The sequence below is a fragment of the Ictidomys tridecemlineatus genome, chromosome X, assembly GCF_052094955.1.
Source record: "Ictidomys tridecemlineatus isolate mIctTri1 chromosome X, mIctTri1.hap1, whole genome shotgun sequence".
In the NCBI taxonomy this organism is placed as follows: Eukaryota; Metazoa; Chordata; class Mammalia; order Rodentia; family Sciuridae; genus Ictidomys; species Ictidomys tridecemlineatus.
In genome coordinates, this window is record NC_135493.1 from 120,257,154 (window position 1) to 120,277,261 (window position 20,108).

At 36.8% G+C, this 20,108-nt stretch overlaps 1 protein-coding gene across 1 annotated transcript in view; it reads left to right on the forward strand.

The window, feature by feature from the left end:
• Positions 1-20,108, forward strand: part of Mid1 (midline 1) — a 586,678-nt gene continuing 566,570 nt past the window's right edge. Inside the window, exon 1 of the mRNA XM_078035129.1 lies at positions 1-156. The gene's annotated coding sequence lies outside the window, so the exon portion shown is untranslated. The remainder of the gene's footprint in view (positions 157-20,108) is intronic.

The following is a 20,108-nucleotide window of genomic DNA, read 5'->3' on the forward strand; positions in this document are numbered from 1 at the left end:
AGAGACAGAACATCAGAGCTCATGGCGCACACTCTCTCTCTGCATGCACAAAGAAAAAGTCATGGTCATGGAAGAACACAGTGAACTGAGGAGAGAGGCTTACCAGGAATCAACCCTGCCTACACCTTGATCTTGGACTTCCCAGCCTTCAGAACTGTGAGAAAATGATTTCTGTTTTTTAAACCACCCAGTCTTTTGTTATAGTAGCCTCAGCAGATTAATACAGTTTTCCAGTAACTACCTGTGTAAATACTGTTGCTACTTAATTTCCTTTTCTTTCTTCTGTTTTTTGGTGAGACTTAAATAGGATACATGAGCTGTGATATGATGCAAGGTATTTCTACTTAAGTTATGTCCTACTGGCTGAAATAGCTCAGTTGGGAGAATGTTAGACTGAAGCTGTGTCCTGTATTGTCAAATACAAACTACCACATGACACAATAGATCTGGAGGAAAATGTTGAGGTCTTTTTCCCCCCTTGGGGATGTGACTTGGTCATGGGGTGGTGTTAATGTTTATTTGCTTGTTTGCTGTTATTTCTTGAAAGGGAGGGGAACTGCAGAGTTGCTAGGATGAGAAAACATGAATAAAAAAAGATTCTAGCTCTACTTCCAGCAGAGCATTTTCCCTCCATCTTTGAAAGTCAGTAGTATCACTTGTTCAGCCAATAAATTAAGAAAGTTTCTGTGTGATATCTGGTGCTGTGCCCGGTATGGTAAACACTGAAATGTCAAGGACAGACAAGGCCTCACCTCCAAAGAACTTGTACTCTAGGGCAAGAGGTGGGAAGGTTAGGCTTAGAATAGAAACACTGAATGAAAAATTAATCACAGAATCTGAATAATGCCAGGAAGGAAACCAGCAGTCATGTGAGACAAGTAACAGGTGTGGGCAGTCTTCATGCCTTCCTCTCTTCCCTTTCATCCTCTCCTCTCAACTCTAATCTCCAAGGCTTCTGAGCTCCCAGTTGCTGCTGCAAATGTTGAATCAAAATGATGTTCTTATTCATGTTATCTCTAATGTAGAGCTCGCAATGGTAGGAATGACTACCATAAACTATGTATTTTTAGCTTGGCACAACTCTGCAAGGAATTTGATTTTTGTAAAAATCTTTTGTGGATGGGGATGTGGTTCAGTGATAGAGCATTTGCTTAACATAAAGAGGCCTTGGGTTTAATCCCCAGTGGTGGGGGGAAAAAAAAACCCTCAACTTTTAATTTCAGAATAGTTTTATTAGACTTACAGAACAGTTGCAAATACAGAATTCCCATATACCCCAAACCTATTTTGCCCTATTATTAGCAATTTATATTTAGTATACTACATTTGTCATAAGGAATAACCATTTTGGGGGCTGGGGTTGTGGCTCAGTGGTGTGAGGCACTAGGTTCAATCCTTGGCACCACATAAAAATAAAAAAAAATAATAAAATAAAGGTATTGTGTTCATCTACAGCTAAAATATTTTTTAAAATAACCATTTGTGCTATATTAATATTAACTACCAGCTATGTTGTTTTGGATGGTCTTAGGATCTTGGAACAGAAAAAGATAAAAAACTATCTGGTAGGCCACATTACATTTGATCATTATGTCTCTTTAGGCTCCCCTTGGCTGTGACAGTTTTCTAAGCCTTTCTTTGTTGTGTATGACCTTAGCAGTTTTGAATAATACTGGTCCAGTATGTTGTAGAATTTCCCTCAGCTGGAATTTATTTGGTGCAATGCATTATTTTTCATTCTCATGGCTAATCTTCAGTTTAACCATAAATTATTCATCTTTTACAAATGAAAATACTGAGGCACAGAGAGGTCACAGATTTCCACCAAGGTCACACAGCTAGCAAATAGCCAATTTAAACCATGATTCAAGCTCAAGGTTGGCATGATTTCATACCACACATTTACTTTTCCTCCTTGGCCTCTGGATCTGCTAAATTTATGACAATGAATTGGTTTCTATCATGGCTACTAGGGAAAACTCTTTGTTTTTAAAACTATATTAAAAAACTATCCGACATATTAAACTAGATCAGAATAATGTCCCTAATCAGCTATTTGCTTATCAGATTATTTTCTTTAATTTCAGTGGTTGTCTTTTTTTATTTTTATTTTTTTTGCTGGGGCCTGGGGTGGGGAGGGAAGTTGGTTAATCCAGGAAGAACATCACAAAAAGTATTTGAAGGCCTGTGTTTCAGGGTATGGTTCTCAAACTGTGCTTCAAGTGTCACTTGGACTGCCTCTTAGAAGGACATTTCCCTGGAATAGGGTGACCATCTGTCCCAATTTGCCAGACTTTCTGTGCTTTTTAAAACTGACACTGAGACAATCCAGAGCAAACCAGGATGGTTGATCACCCTATCATAGAGCTTACTGTCACTTGCTAGGGTCCAGCAATCTGCTTTTAAATAAACTATCAAGGAGTTTATTGTAGAACACAGAAGTTTGAGGTCCATTTGATCAGATATGTAAATGAATTGCTGAAAATATTGTTTAGTTGTGGATATTGATTTTCAAGTGGATGGATGTATTTGATTGTGCCTGAAGTTGAGGGAAAATAGTATCAACCAAATTCCAGCCCAGGTAACAGCAGAGGGGATGATGCTTTTACATTGTTTAATTAAGAAAGCTACTATTTCAATTCCACATTTTAGTTACGTAATGATGGGAGCCCCCAAAGGATCTAAAGTCCTCATGAGGCTGTTAATTATCAGTTGGAATTAATAAATCTACACTAACCTAAGATAGCATTATCAACTTTTAGCAGCTCACCAGGGAGATTTTAAAAGTCCTAATGCTCAAGTTCTCTTTCGATCAACTTCTTCAGAATCTCTGGGAAGGGACCCAAGCAGCAGTAACTTTGTACTTTGAAAACCATGGATGAAAAGCAACACTGTCCCATCTATTTAAATGGAGTATGAATTATAATTTTCTAATAGTCATTTGAAAAAGTAAAAAGAGAAGCTCATGAATTTTCAAATTTAACCCAACATACATGACATTTTATCATTTAACCTATAATCATCATACATTATTAGTGACATTTTATGTAAATATTTTTTATGCCAAGTCTTTGAAACCTGGTGTGTACTTTACCCTTACAAGTTAAGTTTTGAAAAGAATTGCATCTGTACTGAACATGTACATTGTTGAATGTATACAACAACATCTCAATTTAAATGCTGTTTTCACCAGAAATACTTGATTTGTGTTTACATTCATGTACCTAAGTTGTTCCAAACACACTTAAAAACATTCCAGTAACTGAGTTATTAGTTCTTAAATTTAAGATTTTAAAATAAAGCCTCTCAGTCTTTCTTTTCTTTCCTTTCTCCTCCCTTCTCCTCCCTTCTCCTTCCTCCCCTCCCTTCTCCTCCCTCCCCTCCCTTCTCCTCCCTCCCTCCCTCCCTTCCTTCCTTTTTTCAGATTGAACCCAGGGGTGCTTAACCAGTGAGCCACATTCCCAGCCCTTTTCATTTATTTTTTTTTAATTTTTTTAAATTTTGAAAAAGGTTCTCACTAAATTGCTTAGGACCTTGCTAAGTTACTGAGGCTGACTTTGGACTTGTGATCCTCTTGCCTCAGCCTCCTGAGTCACTGAGATTACAGGTAGACACCACTACACCCGGCTAGTAACCTTCTTTCAAATGACTGAACAGACACATACAGCTAGTAGCCTTGGTGATGAACAGCACAGATCTAGGGCAGCATTTCTCAAACCATAATTTGGGCATACAAATCACAGGGAAATCTGGCTAAAATCTAAAATCTGGTTCAAGAAGTGTAGGGTGGAGCTTGGGACTGTGCATTTCTAAGAAGGTCTCAGGTGATGCTTCTGATTCAGGTACCACACTTCGAGTGTCAAGAATCAAGAGTAATAAGGACCACCTACACTCTGATTTCTCTACTTGCTCCGTGCTGTTCTCTTAGTTCAAAGACTCAACATGAAAACAATAATCTTTTTCAGTTAGAAAATATGTATGTGTATATATACACACATATGTAGATAATGTACTTGTATAGTCTCTTTCATTTCTGTGGGTTCTGAATCTGTAAATTTGACCAATTGTGGATAAAAAAAATGTTGAAAAAATATAGCATCTGTACTAAACATGTACAGACTTTTTTGTCATTATTCCCTAAACAATGCAGTGCAATATTTACATAGCATTTACATTGCATTAGGTATTATAAGTAATGTAGAGATGATTTAAAATATATGGGAAGATATGCATAGGTTATATGCAAATATGACATCACTTTATATAATGGATTTGAGCATCTGCAGATTTTGACATCCATGGGGTTCTGGAACCAATCTCTCCACGGATACCGACGAACCACTTTGTAAGTGTGTGTGTGTGTGTGTGTGTGTGTGTGTGTGTGTGTGTGTGTAATGTATATATGTCTGAACTTGTCTAGAAGCATAAGTAAGCCTTGCAAATACAAAGAACACTTCAGTGCCACATGTATTATGTCTTCACTTTATTTTAAATTAAACTCACTCTCCTTCAGCTCACTGGGACCAAACAACAGCTGAATGTTTAATCTTGATGTAAGTTCCCATATTCATTTGTTTGCTTTTTAAAATGAGTGCAGTAGGTTCCTGCATTGTGTTTCAATGCTTGAAGGTATTTAAAAAGCATTTGATGGCCCAGCCTGTCTGTGGTTTTGTGTACAGAACAGAATAAATCCCAGTTCCATTTAGTTCTCATGTATGTGGAAATTTTGAGTTCCAGTACTTGTGTTTCTTTCTGTACATGTTTTTTCATTCTTCTTAGAAACCAGTATGGAAAGGAGTTGCTTCTGAAGTGCTGGTTCAACATTTATTCAGTTATCCAATTGATTCAATTCAATTGGTTCCTCTGAGCCCAAGTTGATTTAACTTCTATGCCAGTTTCCATAAAACAAACAAACCCAAAAAAACCTAAGATTGACTGAGTTCTTTTTGAGGATTTATAAACTGACAAAGTTATTTGAGCATAAGCAGCATCTAGAATCATAATGAAATTGGAGAAATTGGTCATGCTTCTCCTTTTATTACTGTTTAGTATCTTTTTAGGGGGCAAATTTTTAGAGAGAAACCACTACTGCTTTCAGTTGTTATTGAAATCACACCATGGAAGATATGAAAGACATGGCTATTACATTTTTTTTTTGGAAAAAATAGAAAATAATCTGTCAAAATTCAAGAAAAGAAAATGAAAGATAGCAGATAGGTATATCAAATAGGATTAAGAGGAAAATATTAATTTTCACTTTAATCTTATTTTTAGAATTATATTATTTATTATTGTAATGTGGGGAAATAATAATACTTATTTTGCGATATGATTACAGATACCAATAATTAGAATACCTAGCATCATCCACGAAGATGGCTACCAATTCAATGGCTGATGCTTTAGGCTAGACACTAAAGAAGTTAAAAGTCTTAAAGGAAATTAAGTTGGAGCTTGGTATTAAATGTGTATTTCCTTTATCTTTTCTTTTGTCTTAACTTCATGGATATTTATAATCGAAGTTTGGAGTATATTATATTTTTTTACTTCTGTGGATCAAGCTGCATTTAATAACAGGTAATAACAATAGTGAACATTTACTGTTTAATACATTCCAGGGTCTTATTAATTACATTATTTTAATTATTTAATTTTCATAAATACCCCATGGAATAAATACTATTGAAGTATAATTTTAAACAGTTAAAAACACAAATATCATACAAAATCAGAATAAACTCATGTCAAACATTTATTCAACTCATTAATGATGGGAAACATTAGAGGTTGAACTAATTCCAGAAGCATTTTGAGAAAAGAAAATTTGAGGGGGGGTACCAAGGGTTGAACCCAGGGTCGCTCGGCCACTGAGCCACATCCCAGCCCTATTTTATATTTTATTTAGAGACAGGGTCTCATTGAGTTGCTTAATGTCTCGCAATGCTGAGGCTAGCTTTGAACTCATGATACTCCTGTTTCAGCTTCCCAAGCCACTGGAATTACAGGCGTGGCCACCTGTTAAGAAAAATATATTTTGGGATAAGATTTTGAGGACACAGTTAAAACTGGTTAATATCGTTCAGAGCAATAAAATTCCAGAATGTGGGATTCTCTCTTCTATTCGATAGAAATCTATGAATTAGATTTGCTCCAAAGTATGTGAATTCTAATCAGACATATCATAGAAGGTCAAACACAGGTACATTCTGTAGATATTTAAATAACTAGATAAACCAACTGGCATCCTGTTTAGACTTTGAAAGATCATTTCATACTCATTTCACCTTTTTCCCAAGTTTGTATAATTTTGTTAACAAAATTACATTTATCTACCTTTTCTTGGTACTGGGGATTGACCCAGGGGTGCTTAACCACTAAACCATATCCCCAGCCTTTTTTATATTTTACATAGAGACAGGGCCTCACTGAGCTGCTTAGGGCCTCAGTAAGCCACTGAGGCTGACTTTAAGAGGTTGACTTGCCTCTTGCCTCAGCCTCTGCTGGGGATTACAGGTGTGCACCACTGTGCCTAGCTTGTCTACCTTTTACCAATGAGAAAACTGAATTTATAAATGTTAAATAACATTGCATGGAAATAACAGGAAGGGACAGAGCAAAATTAGAATCCAGGTCCTTCAGATATTTAGCTTATACCAGTTGAAACCCATCCAGATATGTCCCATAAATTTTTTATGCATATGTGTGGGTGTACTCAAACTTGCTTACAATAAGTAAGATCAGTATTTGTCATTTTTTAATCATTATCTTTGTCATGACAATTTTTTAAATTCATTTATTTATATATGGTGCTGAGGATCAAACCGAGTATCTCACACATGCAAGACAAATGTTCTACCACTGAGCTACAGCCCCAGCCCCTGAGGTTTTTTTTTTAAACTTCATTAAGTGAATATTGTCACATGATAGCATCAGTTACAATTATTTTGTCCTGTCAAGGATTTCGTTTTGTTTTATTTACATTAACAAGCATGCTTATACTAGAGGAATGATGGATTCTTTGCAAGCAAACCAGCTCACAATGAGTGGTGGATAAGAGACTCAGCATGTGGGAAGTCATGCCAAAGATAGACTCAAAGCAGGATATGATCTTGGGCTAAAAAAATGAAGGAAGGAGATTGACTTTGGCATCAGTGACCCAAGGAGGCTTGAGGGAAGAAAGCTGAGAAGCAAAGAACCACAAATATTGGCGTTTCCTTACTTCCCACCTCTTCAGTTTGAAGCTGTTTATACTGAATTCAGTCTGTGTTCAAAATAGGCACCAAAAATCTTGAGGGAGCTAGGATGTCAATTTGGGGATTCTGAATATTGAGCTTTCATAGTAACTTGATTCTTTGATAATTGTCTGAAGTGTTTTGGTCCTTGAAACTAATCTATGATTTATTTGTAGTTGACCTTCTATTTATATGGTATTGTTCATGATCGGCATTGATTTTTGCATAAAGTATTACAGGAAAACCTTACTATTCTGACTAATTAAGGAAAGAACCACCTAACAAAAATTCTAACAGATGGATATTCTAAAATGTGTTTGTTATCTTCTTTTAAAATAACAGGGGATAACAAAGTAGATTTTAAAAATGTTGCAGAGTGAAGAGTCTACAGCCAGAGATTTCATTTATTTATTGTTTGAAACAAAACTAGAACAAAAATGGGGACTTGCACTTCAGACTAATGTGCAGTAACATGGATTGAATTTATGTTCTTACCAGAAATGACCAAAAAAATGCATAAAATATATAAAGCAGTGTTTTTCAAGACACTGATATCAGACAATGAAAGAACAGTCTGAAAAAGCAGCAGATTGTCAGATTGGATATAAATGTAAGGTTCAACTACATCTGTCTATGATTAATTAACTTTAGCTATAAAGATGGATTAGGTTAAAAGTAAATGGATGAAAACAAAAACACTAATCAACGTAAAGCTAGAGTGATTGTATTAATATCAGACAAAGTAGATTTCATAGCAAAGAATATTTCCAGGTAGAAATGAGCTCATTTGTGACAGGAAGACTAGTAAAATGGCCTCCAAGATTGCTTGCCTTGGTGCCTAAATGTGATAGGTAACTATTGGATCCTCAGAGATTTAAAAAAGCAGCTATAGAGGACATGATTTGGGTGAGTATGGACAATGAATATGAACTGTGTATTAAATAATGTTATCTTAAGTAACATTTAAACATTTAACATTTAAATAACATTAAATATTTAAAATAACATTACTTAATGTTATTTTATCAATATTAAATTTCTTTGTGTGATAGTGATGTTGTGGTTAAGTAGGGTAATAGGATAATGTCCTATTTATAAGAGATGCATGCCAAAGTTTTTTGGGAAAGAGGGCTGTGAGGTCAGCCTCAGCTTTCTCTCAAGTAGGACAGAAAGAGGGGGACAGAGAGAGAGCCTACAAAGCAAATGAGGCAAAATATTAGAATATGGTGGGTTTAGGCATATGGGAATTTGTTTTGCTATTCTTGTAAATTTTTCTGAAATTTGAAATGTTGTCAAAATAAAATGTCAAGAGAAAAATGGCATATATCCTTTTTAAAAAATAATTGAAAGTGATGTCTTGAGGGGAAGGAAATAATTTGCTAATCAATTGAAGGGAAGTATTTAAAGCCCTAGTTAACTGCTCAAATATTCAAATAGGATGACAGGCAGCTTGGAGAAGGGTAGAGAAGACTTTTTTTTTTTTTTAAAGGAAGGTAACCATTTGTTTTTAAATGTATTTCCTCCATCTTCACTTTATGGTGGTTCTGTGCCTACACAGAAATGCAGATCAATAACCTCCCCTTGAGTTTGACTCTAGCTCTGAGAATCCTTGCTTATGGATCTTAGTCTTAAAATCTGGCAATCAGTTTTGAAATCTTGGCTGTTTCTCTGGGTGCAGACTTTCAAGCTGACTGATTTTTAATTTTTTTTTACAATATTCTAAAAAAAATGTTTACTAATCAGTTTACTGAGCCCATGCCTAGAGATTCAGATTCAGTGGATCTGAGGTAAGGACCTAGAAATCTGTATTCTTTCCAAAGTTTCCCTAGGAAAGATCATAACTCCCTCCTTTCTACTGAGTTGTAATTTCCCCAGGAAACTCTTAAGGCACTGTATTTTTAATAGGTGTCATTGATGCTTCTTATCATTAATAGAGTTTAGGAAATTGACCTCTAGAAAGTCTTTATGAAAACAAAAATGCTGGTGCTTTACTCTGCCTTTACAAAGATCTTGTTGCCAGGTGTCCCCAGATCTTTATGGCATTGAGGTTAAGAAAAGGGGTGTGTGTGTGTGAGTGTTGTGTGTGTGTGTGTGTGTGTGTGTTCACATATCTTCATGTAGGGCAAGAGGAGGATTTAGAAACTGGTATTCTAATCTGATATTTCACTAGTTGTGTTGGGAGGCTTTTATTGACTAAGATTATCCAAATGATATTAACATTTTGGCTATATTTTCCTTTCCTTAAATAAAGAAAATGTCATTATCCCTTGCTCATTAAAAGTCTATCATTAAGGGAGGAGTTTTTCTCTATTAGCTTCTGCGGAATGGGGGAAGGATTGCACTGAACCATCACACATATCATCCTTTCTGTTGACAACAAGCACACATAGAACTGGCTAACTAGGAGGGGTTTAGACTTTGAAATCCTGAAAGAGACTTTTCCTCCATGCAAAGAAAAATGTGTTCATGCAGAATCTAAATCCATGAACTCTAGTCTGTAATCAACTCTGTTTCCCAGCTTAGATCAAAGAAAGTTAATGCATGCCTTTTGAGTGTAATTTAAATGTAAAATCTATCAGATTTGAGGGAGGGGGAGGGAGGGAGGGTATGATAATGATTAGTTAATAGTTGAAAGCTAGTTAGATTTTATTTCTGTTAAGGGAGCCAGGAACCAGGAACCAGATTTAAAGGTTAAACTGTGGGGGGGGGCCAAGGGCTGGGGATGTGGCTCAAGCGGTAGCACGCTCGCCTGACATGTGTGCGTCCTGGGTTCGATCCTCAGCACTACATACAAATAAAGATGTTGTGTCTGCCAAAAACTAAAAAATAAATATTAAAAATTCTCTCTCTCTCTCTTTCCTCTCTCTCAAAAAAAGTGTGGGGGCCAAGTTGAGAAATACAAAGATAAGAGAACAGTATGGGTGGACTCTCTTTGTCATTACAAAATCTAAGCTGTTTATCTCTCTTAAACCCGAAAGATGCCCAAAAGTGGATAATTCGAGCAAGAGAGTCCTTGGGCTCTTCTGGGGGCCTTTCAGTTAGAGAGACCTCGCCTGGTTTATAGCACAGAAGAGGTGAATTGATGATGACCAGAAGGTAGCAAATCACAGGTAGCAAATCACAGCATAGTATTCAGTACTCCACCTGAGTGCTCTGGGTGTCTGTGATCTTCATGAACAGTAGAAGAAGAAAGTAGTAAATACTAACAGTGGCCATGTCATCTAATGTAGAAATGTGGATTGTAATAGGCATATTTTATTCTCTGTTTGCATATGGATATATCTGCTCATATTAATATTTTCCCTTCCCTTTGCCTGTTATATAATATAAAAGGTAAATAAAAACTACATTTTAATATTTAAATTGTAGTATAGTAAAGAACTATTGACACTGAGCTAGGGGCAAATAAACATCAACCAGCATGGGTAACAAAACAATTTTGTGGCTCCACTTTGGGGAAAAAAACAACTGAGTTTTGGATGCGTGAAAAACAGTATTATACTTTTTATTTGGAAGTTAAAAAGAAGTAAAGGAGTATGTATAGATGTTGTGTTGACAAAGGAGTGAAGTGTGGTAAGTTATCTGTAGTCAAGTAGGCTTTACTCTCATCTCCTTCTAAGATGTATATTGAAGAAGAGAGGTAGGACCTATGTATCTATAATTCCCTTTCCTGTACGATCCTGAGTAATGCAGATTATTTTTTGGGGGGGGAGGATAACTCAATAAATTTTTAATATTTCTATTTAAAAATAGCTGTAAGAAGGTGTATAAAATAGCAGACTATTTTTTTTCAAGTGAAAAATGAGTAGAAGATCTTTTGCTCAGGTGTGGCTACAGCTAGATGTTGGGCTGGAGACTTGTGATGGATTTTCCGGAAGGGCTTGAGAACAGGCTCTTCTTCCAGTACAGATTGAAAGAGTTGGTGACAAGTTTTCAGAGATGCTTGAAGATTAGAGCAGTTTTTTATAGTGCTCTTTTTGATAACCACTCACACTGGTATGCCAGGCTGAGATATTCACTGTTTCCCTGATCATTGTTAATGACTTTCTTGGCCCTATGTCATCTGATATTCCAACATGATGCAAGCCCTAATTCTTATATTAAAATTTTAATCCCTGGAATACTTAGAATGCCCTTTTTACTATGTTGAAACTTATACAGATATTTTTAAAAAAAGAAGTGCACAAAAATATGCATTTAAGGAAAAAAATTTCATACTAGGGATTGAACCCAGGAACACTTAATCACTGAGCCACAACCTCAGCCTGTTTTTTATTTTTTATTTGGAGACAGGATCTCACTAAGATGCTTAGGGCTTCCCAAATTTGCTGATGCTGGCCTCAAACTTGCAATCTCCTACCTCAGCCTCCCAAGCTATAGGAATTACAGGCATGCACTACCATGCCCAACTTATTTAAGGAAAATTCTATTGGAAGACTAATATTATAAGATTCATAGAAGAAGTGGAGGTATTGCTAAGTACATTTAAAAATACAGGGTATTTAAAAACACTGTAATTTTCTATTTGATTTTGAGACCTGCATCTTTTCTTAGACTTTAGTCTCTTATGGAAAGCCATCTATATATTATTCCAAGAGTCAGCAAACTATGACTTATAAGACAAATTCAGTTGCTACCTTCTTTTATAAATAAATTTTTATTATAATAAGCTATACTCATTTGTTTACATATCGTCTATGACTGCTTTCACTACAATGGCAGAGTTGAGTGGTCATGACAGAACTCATGTGGCATGAAAAGTCTAATATATTTGCTATCTGGATCTTTATAGAAAATATTTGCTAACCCCTATATCATAATCCCCCGAAATTGAAGTTTTCTCTGACATCATCAAACTTGGGTCTCTTGCTGGGATTAGATTAAATAAAAGTATTATTTCTTGGCAAATAGATTTAGGATGCCTAAAAGAATCTTTTAGCTGGCTCAAAGCGTCCACCTACCAACACTCCCAACTTGGCACAGCAGATATCATTTTTAGTTAGCTGGATTCCTCCTTAATCATTTGGCTCACTTTTCAGTGTTTTCCTCAGTGCATTGTTTAAGGTAGGATACATTGTTGTCACCTTGCATGGTTCTCAGAGGTCCAATCAACTTGAGAACTTTTTTGAAGAATAATTTTGCTCCCTAACTGAACTTGTGCATGCCATAATTGCAAAGAGGATTGCTCATTTCTGTTGTATCATTTAAATTATAAAACAAAGGTTTGGATGTAAAAGTGGAGTATTTTGCATCTTAAATGTAATGTTTTAGAAGTAATTGAAGGGAAATTAAGTAGTTACTGGAATACAGAGGAGTGGTGATTAAAGTACTTTGGAAGCAAATTCAATTAGTAGATTTAGTTTAATTATTATTTTTTATCAATTACACATGCAAATATTTTCTCTTCCCCTCTCCTCTAAAAGAAAACTCTGTAAAAGTAATTTAGAACACATAACAGCCTCATTTTGACATTCAGAGGGGATTTTTGAACTTTTAGTTATGAAGCTGCTTCTGCTATAATCCAGAGAGCTGGCACATACATAAGAAAGAATCTATTGATTAATGTAGTTCATTCCTATGCACATGTCATTCATTAACTGCAGCTCATATATATTTAATTCATTTTCCAATTTTTGTGTGTATTTATATTCTTTCTTTTTTTCTATCTATCTATCTATCTATCTATCTATCTATCTATCTATCTATCTATCTATCTATCACTATGTGCCAGGCCCTGCACATTCCTGGGCTTGTGAGGATAGGAAGCAAATAATGAGAGAAAGGAATGTTCTAGAAACCCTTCTTTTCAAGAGCTATGAAGAAGCAGCTCAGTTATACAAACTCTGTTTTTGTGTCTCTCAAATGAACAGCTTTAGTGTGACTCAACCAGGTGCCCTTCTCCACATTTACCTTAGACTGGTGTCCTCTTGCTGTATTGCTCTGCTCACAGAGTAACTGCAAAAACACATAGGAGGATAATTTGAAATGAATATTTTTGTGAAGAGTCGACTCTAAAGTTTGTATTGGACCAAAACTAATATGGAGCACTAGGAAGCCACTTGCACTTCTCCTTCCAACTCCACAATCTGATATTTATTCTTCTTGACAGAAAGATAGACTGCCAACTTTGTTTTTAATTATTTGAATAAAATCACATACATCATTCTCCCTTTTCTTGTGCTTTCCTCTGAAATCCCATCTTCTGTGTAACTGATGCTGATGAAATTGCCGGTTTTGGCATTAGTGCTTCTGTCAGCCAAGTGAGATGGACTGAGTTAATATCCACACCCTGAAATGGAGCCAGAAACTTTGGTCCCACTTCTCCCTCTTTTCCCTAGCTCTCAACTTCCCCTCAACTCTTTACCTGCCATCCAGACATACCACACATCTCTGTCGCATCTAACCTGGCACCTGAATAAACATTTTCAAGTATTTTGTAATTCCCTAACTTCTCACACCCCCTTTCTTTTCTTTTTCTTCTACAAAATAGTTGAATCCTCTTTTTTGTATTCTAGTGTAAACATGGAACAAATGTGTAACTCATCATAATGGACATCTGTTACACAAATAGCAGTGAGCCCATATCTCTCAGATTAATCACTGTTTCTATTCATTTGGAATTAGCAACCTGTGACTTCAAGTAACTCCCTGATGAGCTGGAACACACATTCTTTTAACAGATGTATAGAAATAGGAATAAATCTACAATTTGGCAAATGCACCAGATGCAGAACACAGTGCATGCTTATAATAAGAAAATATAATAACTGTCTTGGACTAATACATGGTAACTCTGACTAAGAAGAATTTTTATAGTTGAAACTTCTTGAAAACAGCCTCACCTGCATAAGTGTTTTCTGAACTTTGGCCCTGGGGGCCGTTAGTTTCCTGACAAAGTTTTTTCGTGTTATTTGCTCTCCTTGGAGACTTGAAATTTGGAGGCTGTGAAGCATAACAGAATTATCGTCTGTAGCCACCAGGGTTTTACTGACTACCCTTCCTTGTTGAGGTATGTTTTCAGAAACAACTTGTTGCTGTGTGCTAGAACTGTGTATCCAAGATATCTATCATATACAGACTGTTGAGTAATTGAGGCTGCATAAACTAATGATTTACAGTTGTAACCCATTGTACATGTAGACAGGATATTGTACTGAACCAGAATAAGGAGTTCCCAACATAAAGTATTGGCTAAGTTCATTTATTCTGTGAAATAATGCCCATTTTCACAATTAAGTCATTTGATCATTTGCTAGTCATCTATTAAGTACCTCTGTTCTGATACTGGCACTGTTTTTATTTGGGATAAGAAGGCATGGACATTTTCCAAAAAACTGAGTATTTAATGAAAGAAAGAGATTTATCTACACATGTCCACACATGAAATGGTCAATCTCTCTTCAGTGGGTAAGAAGTATCAAGAAGAAATCCAGAAACAACTTCAGGGAGACAGGGGCACTTTAGTAGAGGTTTGAAAGAGGGCTATTTACTGAGGTCTTGGGGAAAATATTTGAATGTAGGGTGGGAAGATAATGGGAAGGTTACTCTCTCTCTTAGATTCCATCCTGTTTCTGTTCTACTATAAAGTTTATAAGTAGGAAAATTACTTCAGAGGAAAAGGTAACAACTTAGCCCACTTGAAATTATTATAATCTAATGGTGGGAGGAACACTAAAGAGTTCACTTTTGGCTTCCTATAATTGACTATGCTGAGGATAGACAATAAGAAAACTGTATATCAAAACTGGTCAAAAAGTATAATTCCATAACATTCAATCAGATAGGTATAATATACATGTACATGGAATAAAGCTTCAAAAGACAAATGGGACTGTAAGGTGTCTCCATCCCATTCCTTTCCATGAGCCGTCCATTTCCCTCCTCAGAGGAGACTTCTGAAATTATTCTGAGACATATTCTTATCATGCTTAAGCATTTCTGTAACGTAAAATGTTAAAATGGGGCCCTCCCAGGGTGAGTTTTAGTTGAGGAATGAAGATAATGGTCACCATATTCCAAGAGACCAAATGGACAATGATTCTAAGTAGACCGTAGAAAACCTGAATCAAGGACTTATTGATCTGGATGATAAAAGGGTCAAGTGGACAAGGGAAAGAGAGGTTTATGAGGGGGGTTGCCTTTCAGGAATATCCCTGAGAGTCTCTCCATTTCTTATTCCCAGGAGTGATGTCAAGGGGACTCCTACCTCTAACCTCATTCCCAGTGAAGAAGCTATCTACGAAACCTATGCTGAGACATGTAAGGTCTGTCTCTTGCAGCTGGGGATCCCTGAGGACTGGCATCTGAATCATCTAAGGAAACCCAGGTGGCCTATTGAAGAAGGGAGGAGACTTCCCTAAAAAGAAACTACCCTCCCTCTAAAGTTACATGGCTTCTAGGGGCCAGATGTGGAGCTTGTAGTGGGAATATCTGCTTAGGGTTATTTTTTTAAAATATTTTGTTTAGTTGTCGATGAACCTATATTTTATTTATGTGCAGTGCTGAGAATTGAACCCAGGGCTTCACACAAGTTAGGCAAGTGCTCTAACATTTAGCTACAACACCAGCCCTCAGGGTTGTTTTAACAGGGTTCTTATAACTGTGTCACAAACTGATTTCTCCATGAGAAGGAGTTTCCTCTCCACATATCTAATAGGGATGCCCTTGGAGTCAATACCTCAGAGAGGAAGAGCAAGAAAACATATTGGCAATTGGAGAAGTTTTGAGCTTCAGTGAAGGTCAGAATCAACCTTGGGCATGCCCATGATGACCTCTGGTACAAAATGACCCATCATAACGCTTCACTGAGGCAAAACATGCTTCCTTGAAGAGGGGTTCGGGTAATATGTTTCAATGTCCATCACACTAGGCAAGGAACCTAAACATTAGGCACTTGTGTGCATAGCTGGGCACAGATGCTAAGAGGGGCCTGGAAACAGTGATGTCAGATGAAAGGCCATGTGATGTCATGGAAACTGCTGTCTAAGAAACCCAGAAGGCTCTCCCAAGCACAAGGAGTCCTGCTTCAAGAAGGCAGCTATTCCAAAGATTATAAGTCCATCTGACAACAGTGTGAGTTAAATTAAAACTTTTCTAACCACTTATATGAGTCAAGGTATCAGGAGGAAGCTGATGGTACATTCTTGCTGAATAATTTGGAGAGACTTTGATAAAGGATGTAGTTACAAAGGCATGGGGAAACCTTGAGGGAGGGTAGAGTACCTCAGGCTAGGAAGAATGAATACCAATAACATCCCCAACCAGAAGGGTGGAGGGGAGTGGTCAGCCTCCAGAATACAGGATAAGGAAAGCTGAGTCAGAAGAGCCACCTGACCAGGCTGGGACCATCAGGCAAAATGGAGCCCAGAGAAGGTACATGAAGCTTGGGAGCCAGAGCACTTCCTACTTCAAACTCACTCTCCTTACTTCCTCTGATGTTATCTGGAAACTTTGCATTGGAGGGCTGGTTCATGCAGTCCATAAGGTGTCCTAGTAGCAAGAGTACAATGCCTTTCTTCCTCTACTGGTTCCTAGATGGGGTCCAAGGTTGCAGCTACCAGTAGGCAGAATAGATGAAAGAAGGAGACTTTCTTCTCACTGACTCTCCTTCTCAAGCAGAAAACAACTGGACAGTAGCCTGTGTCATCTAGGAAAAGTTCAGAGAATATTTTCAGGTGAGAGCTGAGGCTACTTTGTCTGTCTATACTCTATACCTCCCTGAGGTCACAGTACATCATTAAAACTTCTTAGCTTTCAAGATGAGACACAGGATAAAGTGAAACTCTTGGGTCTAATTGAATCACAGAATGGGTAGGGGGAGGTGGGGTGTAACCTGTCTGGTGGTATTTGCTCTGGAGAGGCAAAGGGTATCACATTTAGGTGCCTCCCCTTACTTCACCCTCTTCCCATATCAAGGCTGATCTTTTCATCCTGGATCACATGCTTGGGACAGCTTTCCTTTCACTGAGCCTTCTGAATCTGGTTGAAAGGAATCTCTGGAATTTTAACCCTGGGCCTTAATTGCAGAAATTAGTCCTAGGATATTTGAGCCTTGCAAGAAAAAGACACCCTACTGTTGAAGTTTCTGTGGTTTATTTTGTTGCTAGAGATGGATGCTTGACTCTCCTTTGAGGATGATTGCATTTTAGTTCTGGGAGGAAAGGAGTGACCACAGTAACCCATTTGGTTATGCCAAAGGGAACTCATAGCTATAAGCCTTCTGCATAATACTTAATCCTTATAGGCCAGAGATATACCCTCCCAGGAGGGGAAACTGAGGCTAGTAATCAATTCTGAACTTTTCTTTCCTTTTTCTAGGTCCTAGGAAAGTTTGTGTATAGTGGAGGCAATGGTGAAAGCCCTCCCAGGAAGAGTAGGATGGAGGGCGTGAGTTCAATCTCTAACATGGTTAGCAATGGGAACTACACTATTTCCTATCCAGATTTAAAATTTCCCCCTCCATTAGAACTCTCTTATTTTAGCCTCACATGGCCTGTAAAGTCTTATTAAACTCTAGTGTCTTGGACTTTGCTGGGCTTTGTGGAACCGAGAAGGGGGCCCTTGGCTCTGTAGGAGGCAAAGCTGTAAGAAGAGTTATTGCAGCCTGCTGGCTAGGTTATGAGGCAGGAAGGCACTGAATTCCAGGGCTAAAAGTAGCCACAAGAGTACCAAGGTGAACTTAAGGAAAACTCAACAAGATTCTTTAGGAATCTCTATAATTGACCACTTCTGTGATACTAAAGGTAAGTGCCACCACAAAGACAAAACATTTGTGACATTCAATATTAGTTGTAAGGAGGGACTTTAGTGGTTTCTCTAATGGATCATCTTACCCAGATGCTGCTATAGTAATAATTTTGTACTGTTGGACAGGGCTACTTACTAGAAATTTATTTTCAATGAAAGCCAAATTTGTGTTTCCATATTGCCTCTTCCCTGCTACCTCTTTCTATTTTCCTCCTGTCTGCATTTATATCTTTAGTTAAACAATGCTTTGGATTGTTTAACTGAATTAAATTTCACAGGATTAAAAAAATCCATGTTATTTAGACTACAGAGTATAGTCACAAAAGAGCGTAGAGTGAACAAAAAAACAGATATGAAGATCAATGGAATAGAGTAGAAGACATGGAGACAAGTCAACATAAATATAGTCATTGTATCCTTGACAAAGGTGCCAAAAGAATAATTTGGAGAAAAGACAGCCCCCTTAACAAATGATGCTGGGAAAAATGGATAGCCATATGTAGAAGAATGAAACTAGACTCCTACCTTTCACACTGTTTATTTTCACAAAAATCAAAGTGAATCAATGTCCCAGGAATTAGACTAGAAACAGTGAAGCTTCTAGAAAAATAACTGTAGGGACAACACTCCAATACATGAATGTGTACACTGATTTCCTTAATAAGACCCCTAAAGCTCAAGAATTAAAACCAAGAATCAATAAATGGAATAACATTAAATTAAAATGCTTCTGCATAGCAAAGGAAACATTTCCAGAGCATGAAGAAAGAGCCTGCAGAAGGGGGAAAATCTTTGACAGCTGCTCTTATGACAGGGAATTTATAACCAGGATATATAAAGAACCCAAAAACATAATACTGGAAAAACTAATAACCCACTCAATAAATGGGCAAAAAAACTAAATGAACACTTCAAAAGAAGAAATAAATGTCCAACAAACATTAAAAAATGTTCAACATCCTTAGCAATCAAGAGATGCAAATCAGAACTACACTGAGATTTCATTTCACTCCAGTCAGAATAGGTATCATCAAGAATACAAATAACAGTAATTGCTGGTGAGGATGTGGGGGAAAAGGTACACTTATAAATTGTTGGTGGGACTGAAAATTAATACAACCACTTTGGAAAGCAGTATGGAGATTCCTCAAAAGATTAGGAATGGAACCACCATATGACCAAGCTATCCCATTCCTTGGTGTTTATCCAAATGATCTTAAATCAACATACTATAACGATACATGCACACCAATGTTTATAGCAGCATGATTCAAATAGCCAAGTTAAGGAATCATCCCAGGTACCTGTCAATAGACAAATGGATAAAAAAATGTGGTATATATACACAAGGCATTCCACTCAGCCACAAAGAATGAAACTATTTCATTTGCTGGTAAATAAATGGAACTGGAGAACATCAAGCTGAGTGAAATAAGCCAGACTCAAAAAGTACTATGCAGAAGTTACAGAGAAAAAAAGGAATAAAAAACGGGGGATCTTATCAAAACAGAAAAGAGAACATTAGAGTGGAAGTAGGGGACCACTGGTGAGGGAGGAGGGGAGTTGAAGGGGAAGAACTGGGAATAAAGTTGACCAAATTATGTAATGTTCATGTATAAATATATCACAAAGAATTCTGATTTTACACATAACAATGTATCAATTAAAAATAAGTAGATAAATAAATAAATAGAAGACCAATAGAGTAGTGGAAGGGGACCCAGGGATAATACCAGGGATTGAAATGGAAAAATTATGTTATATGTATTTATGAATATGTCAGAATGAACCCACTATTATGCACAACCACAATATACTAAAAATTTTCAAAAGCATGGTGAGTGGTAAAAGCATTGATTTAAATCATGAAAACTTGTGTTAATGTTGACTCTGCTTCTTACTTGCTATGTAATGTTGGACAAATTGTTGATCTTTCTTCCTTTCTACAATTATTATTTATAAAACAGGAATATTCAACTGAAGTTATTCTTTTTGATGCCCATGGATTCACCTAATATTAGCCTTTTAAAACAGATTCAAGTGTCCTTTTGAAATGACCCTATTTATCTTTGAAATCTTCCTTAATGTGTGACCCTATATGGTGTCACAGGTTCATATTTTATCTTCCCT